Source organism: Pteropus alecto, unplaced genomic scaffold (assembly GCF_000325575.1).
Source record: "Pteropus alecto unplaced genomic scaffold, ASM32557v1 scaffold14, whole genome shotgun sequence".
Lineage (NCBI taxonomy): Eukaryota > Metazoa > Chordata > Mammalia > Chiroptera > Pteropodidae > Pteropus > Pteropus alecto.
In genome coordinates, this window is record NW_006436810.1 from 13185089 (window position 1) to 13191979 (window position 6891).

Below are 6891 nucleotides of genomic sequence, written 5' to 3' on the forward strand. Positions count from 1 at the left end.
GTTAAGAATGTTGAGTTTTAGTACAAATTTACTCACATGTATTCTCACAGAGAAAGAAACTCTAGCACTAAAAGCACAGCCACTTGGAAAATTATCCTGCATTTGGTCACAAAGATGACAATAAAGACTTTGAGGAATCATTGGTTCAAATTGTTGGGCATGTTGTTTTCAACATTTCATTCACTTCAGGTTTCCAAAAATATAATTTCTTCAAAACGAGAATCTCAAATCCAAATGTGTGTCATTCTGTATAGAATTACCTAATTAAACCAATTTGCTCAGAAGCAAACACTATACCTTTTGCTCTAAAAAATGTAATTCATAGGTTGAGTTACTCAGCTGAGATATACTCATTAATGTCATTAACCCTATGCCACAACAATTGCATTGCTACCTTAACTCATTAGAAAATTTAGTTTGTAGACCTCAAAGGTCAATAAATCATTTAGCAATACATGTATGCAGTCCTAGCTTCTCTAACATTTTTTAAATATTTTAACAATTGTCTAGTAGACAATAAAACTACTTACTTTAAATGGAAAGTACCTGGTAGAAATTAGTAGCCAGTCCACAAAAGCTCAAAAGTCCTGTGAAAATTCAATGACATATGTATTAAAAAAAAAAAAGACTGCTTAGGAAGCAAATAATTCTGGTAAATCATGTCTATCATCATGAGTTACAACACCACAAAATATTTTATATTCTGTCAAAATGAAATCACATTTTAATTTTGAATACCTTAGTAATGGTTACTTGGAGTCACTGAATTTAAATGATCCAATAATTTCCATATAGGTAGTAATAAGATTACAATTAAAGACCTGAAATGATTCTGGCATTGAAAAATAAGTAGAATCACATACAAACTATATAGTTAGCAAATTTCTCTAAAGGCAGCCACTTTCCCTTGGAGATCACCGAGAAATTTTAGTAAAATCTTTCTATTGACTTTGCTGATTTTTTTTTTTCAAGTGAAGACTAGGTTATGGTATAATCCTTAATAAAGTCATTTAGAATATTTCAGTTTCAATTATAAATATCCGTACAAACTTTAATCTTAATTATTTGAAGATGGCAAGTTGCCATACCCACTCATTTCTTACAAAGGCTCTGTGTTAGCCGAGTTGGGTTTGGGAATTTGTGCCATCCTTTCTCATCAGCTTAATCGCATTCCAAGCTGGAAAGATTATAAAGACACCCGACTGTGGATGCTCTGGAGCAGATTGGCCAGAAGGACTTGCCAGAATATTCGATGCTCAACATGTCACTTCGATTTCTGTGACAGGAATTGGTCCTGTTCAATTGCTAATGGGAAGTTGTATCAAAACTGATTATCGACTGTTTCCAGTTAGATTTTGATAGATTTATAATACAAATCAAATGAGATTTGTATGCTGTTGTCAGCAGCATCTAACAGGCTTTTCTAGTCTTTTCTTTGTTTCATTTTCACATTTTTTTTCAATTTCAATGAAATTTTTTATCAAAATTTTTATTTTTGATGATAAAAATTAGCATTTTTCAGAAATTCCTGCTCCTTTTTAGCTGAAGCCATTGTCTTCATATCTCCAAGGCTTAAACTATAGCTGGGACCTTGTTATAGTGCCAGTTCTATCAGATTATAAGATATGGTCTGAATATATTTTTCTTGAGTCATAAATTTTGAGAAATCTACCAAGATTTTAGCCAAACTGCCTGGGGCCTCACTAGAAGAGTAGCAGTAGGAACAAAGCAATTGTTCTGTGCTCACAGTAAATGTTGAACTGGATTTATCTGGCATATCAATGTTTTAGGATATTACTGATATAGAATTTAAAAATTATGACTGACTTTCTTGGCAAAGATTTTTAACAAAAGTGGAAGGCCATCTGTTGCTTTAGCCTATCCAACATCCGTTCTTTTTTAACATGCAAACACTATTCCAAGCACTTGAAATACATGCATGAATAAAGTGAATATCTCTTAAGCATGGAACTTGCATTCCAGTAGAGACCATGACAGTTCATATATAAATCTTATAATTGTTAGAAAAAAATATATCATTCTTGCTTTGGGGGGTTTTAGTATTAAATATGATGTCTGGCTTCAGATTTGAGTAAGTACATTAAAGATGTTAAAGAAATTAATCATTTAGATATCTAGTGAGAGAGAGAGAGACAGAAAACGGCTGCTGTAATTTACTTGGATAAATGGATAAAGGTTAGCAGCAGCAGGTGTAATGGAGTACCTGAGGGAAGCTGCATCATTCAGGCCATGGTAATTGGGCTGACTTCTGCTCACAGTGTGTTCCAAGGACCAGCAGCATCTGTATCACCCAGAAACGTGGTGCATGCAAAAATCTTGAGCCCCATCCGAGACCATCTGAATCATTATTTATACTTTGGACACTTTTTATTGCACTTAAATCACCCTTAAAGTTCATTTATTTTTATCATAAATTTTATAAAAACTTGGCACAGATTTAGAAAATGTGAAACCATCGAAATATCTCCACCTGTCCTGGGGCATTATTTTTGTTTTTTCTTTATAATCTTACGTAGGTATGTTATAACGTTGTAAGAAATTTTTCTTAAATAATGAAATAGTGATATGAAAGCTAAGTAATCATTTTAATATCTGTAGAACGTTCTGTCATAGTGATGAGCTATAATTAAATACTTTTAGTAACCGTCAGGTCAATTTGACTTTTTCATGATCCTAAAAAATATTCGTAGAGAAAAGAGCTTTATGTGTTTCTGATCCTTTTTTTCCCCCAGACATTTCAATACATGATGAATTGAAAAAAATGAATGTTGACTTTTGATATACATCTCCAAGATGCATTACAAAATTTATATGTTCTGATTACTCCAATTTTGAATATAATAATTTTTACTTATTTTAAGTATTACACTCTATTCAAACTTTGTTTTTCATGTAGTTAGACCAAACTATTCCTTAAATAATAGTGCCTGTTTTTGATTAAGCTTTCAAAGTAGTTATTATATATCATATATTGGTATTCATATGTTAAAATCCAAAATGATAGAAAAGCCTAATATTTATAGAGTGAAGAAAAAGAATTTAAAAACTGTTCTTGGACCTGATACTGTAATGCCAATTAAGTAGGGTTTTTCAAGAATTTAGGAAAGAAGATGAAAATGTAAAATAATCTGAGGTTCCAGAATAATATTAGTCAAACATTATCATTAGCCTATTACTTATTGTTCTAATATTTACCTAAATCACGTATAATTGAATTAAAATATTTCTGAAAATTAATCTTTAATGAGGCATAAATGTTGAGCATTCTGAATCCTCCTCAAATAATGAAAATACTCAGGACTATCTCCAGGAAGCAAAATATAGTCTGTATACTTGGTCTACTGAAAGTTTATAAGAACTTTTACATACTAATAGGATATAATCATACTCTAATAAATACTTTTGTAACACTTATCTAATAAAATGGACAACACTATTGATTTAAATGACTAACTTCAGGGAAAAGATGATTAAAATGAAACGTAAGTCTAATATATTAATAAATGTTATCATAACAAATGCAGAAAAAATTTAGAACTAGAAAAATTTAATCTATAAAAAAAATTCTAATTCAACATTTACTTATATAAAGTGGATACTAAGAAAAGGGAGGTCTACAAAGACCTGCAGAAGCTTGATGATGGAGAACGTTAACGGTAAGAAGTAAACTTGGACTATGTATGAAATTAATCTCTTAGGCCTATATGAATTAAGAATCGTGGCTGTCAACACATGTGGATAATGCTAAAAATGTTCATATATTTGAAATTCAGAAATAAATTAATATGTGGATGTTAACTTTGATATACTTTAACAAACTGTTCATTTCATGGGCACAAATAATTGATGAAAAGGATTTATAGAAAGGTATTACTCCTTGAGTGTATGAAGAAAATTATCTTTTGTTTTCTCTCTGGATAATAACAATAGCAACTCAGCTCTATAAAACTCTTTCTAATGTTAAAGTGATTTAACTTGGATAACACCGGCCTTGGGATCAGGGGAATGGAATTGGGCTTCATCTTTAGCAGTAGTTTGTATGTCATAAGGAAGTCTTTATTTTTATAATTTAATAGTGAAATTATTAATTGTATTTTACTGTAGTGCCACAGGGCCACAATCTGCTTGGAGAGGCAAGATTTTTGTCTTGAGGCTTGAAATATCCAAATTATGGAAATTTCCATAAGATTTTGAAACATTCAATTGGAAGAATATGGTTGCTAGAAATGACTGTGAGAGCTCCCCTCAGCTAAGGACAAAACACTTTGGCAACTTAATTAAAGCGCTTTTAAAATATTTAATGGTTAAATTGGAGGAATATCATTAATATTTGAAGATATTTTTTTTTTTTCCTAAGAAGGGCAGTTTAAAGCCAAGACCTCAGCTTGTTTAGAGTGTGTCAAGGTCTATTACTTAAACTTGAATTTCCAGAAATGTGATATTGTCTATGACAGGAGTTGAAGGAGCACCTTGCAGCCAGGTACATGCTACTCCAACTCACACGACTTCCATATCAATGTGCTAATATATAGAGAAAATATTATTTCAATAAGATTAGGTCCTTATGTGCCCTGTACTTGAAGACATCTAACTTCTGATTCTACCATTTCTTCCATTTTAGTCATCACTTTAGATTAAGTCAATTGTTGCCTTTTCTACTTTTGCCTTGCTGAATATTCTGCCTCTAAAGTGACTTCCCCATTTTGGTTGTATGTGCTCATTTTACTGCATTTGCATTCCTACTCATGATGGTGTCTTCACTGTGAAGCACCTACCAAGAATTACCCTAAACTTGAATTATCCTTCTAATAAAACAAGCTTAGATTAATTAACATATATTCACTACTTACTACATACTCAGTACCACACAACGGGCTCTATATGTATCATCTTACTGCATCTTTTCAACATGTCTGTAAAATAAATACTAGTATTACAACCATTTTCAAGATCAGGAATTTGAGTTTCTCTGTGGATAAAAAACTAGCTCTAAGATACAAATTGAAAAACTGTAATATGGACCCTAATTGTTTGATTTCAAAACTTAGTCACATTTCAAAATAAAATAGAACTCATTTAAAAATAACTACCTCATGTTAGTCAGAAAAAAAGGAAAATACAGACTAATTTTTAGGAAAACAAGGAGTGTTTAGAAAGATCTAAGTTTTATAAAATAGTTCAATTAATAAGAATCTACTGTGCATAAACAAAATTAGAAAAATAATTATAAAATATCCCTTTAAGAACAATAAATATAAAATTCCTACAAGTCTAATAAAATGTAGTGTAAAACTTCTAATGAATAAAATATTATACTTAATTGAGAGACTAATAATGACTTACTAAATTTAAAATATACCATGTTCATTGACAAAATTAATAAAATCAAAATTGTGTCAAATATGTTTGTTATTATAGAATTAATGGCTAAGTACAAATAGACTTTATCATGGGATTTACAATGCTATTTCTAAAATTATGAAGAAATATCCATGATATTTCTGAGATAAAGTGGTAAAAGGGAGCTCACCTTATGTTATAACAGGATTTACAATGAAGGTTCTAATAATTCAGTTTGAAGCATCAAATAAATTAACCCCTAAGGCGTATGGATAACTAGACTTTATACATAGTATAGAATTTTAATATAGGACAGATTGATATATCAATAGAGAAAACAATTTATTCAATACATGCATCTATTAAAATGTGTTTCTGTATAGAAAAAAATAAAATTGGTATCTATCTCACATTATATTTAAAAGTAAACTCCAGCTTGATTGAGGGTTTAAATGACAAATGCACAACTAATGAATTTTAGTTGAAAATAGATTTCTCTAAACTTTCAGTAGGGAAGTATTTTTTAGCATTAACTATATCCCCATTATAACATAAAATATTGATAAATTTTACTTAATAAAATAATTACTCATCCACAGCTCTCTTAAATAAGATGGAAAAATAAGTTCTGGACTTGATATATACTTGGTGAAGATACTTGGAACACTTATAACTGACAAAAGATTAGTATCAAGATTGTAAGGTAAACATTTTCAGATAAAAAGGAAAGGTCCAAAGAGAAGAAAGAACAGGAGACCTGGATAGGCACAAAAGAAGAAAAACATTAAGCCAATAAAAATATAAAAAAGTAGCAAGCAGTTATTACTCAGAGAATGGCAAAAGTTTAAATACCTCACAACATCAAGTGTTGGCAAACATGTTCAACCAGGATCCTTTCTAACTGCTTTTGTAAGGTTAAGTTAGTAAACATCTGGGAAGATATTTTACCATTATCTTGTAAAATTAAACATTAAAAAAGGATAACCTGGCAATCCTCCTCCTGGGTATGTCTCAAGAGAACACTGCACATAGGCACCAGGGATAGACAAGCATGCTCAGAGGAGCAGAAGGCTGCAAACAACCTGACACCCATGGCACAGGAGGATGGTGAAATATCATGGCTCATTCGGGCAGCGCCGTAATGCAGAACCAGCAGAACACATAGGCTGCAGTGAGAGACGAGTGTATGTGAGTCTTAACAATTTACAATTTAAATTTAAAAAGCTAGTGTCAGAAGATTTCATATAGCATGATACCCATTTTTTTCATATTTAAGTAAAAAACTAAAAAAACATTTTAAAACTATATATTTGCACCAATATACTATACACACACATATATACACACACGTACTTGGCATATGTATATATGTATATACACATATATATGCTATACTTAAATACACATAAATGCACTTATATGTATTTATACAAATATATGTTAAAACTAAATTTTTAAAATCATGGGAATAATAAACACATTCCAATACAGTGACTCACATAGGTAGGGAGGCAAAGATAGAGATGAGGA

At 30.8% G+C, this 6891-nt stretch overlaps 1 protein-coding gene across 1 annotated transcript in view; it reads left to right on the forward strand.

The window, feature by feature from the left end:
* Positions 1–6891, forward strand: part of CCDC102B (coiled-coil domain containing 102B) — a 171012-nt gene that overhangs the window by 137675 nt on the left and 26446 nt on the right. The window lies entirely within an intron of this gene.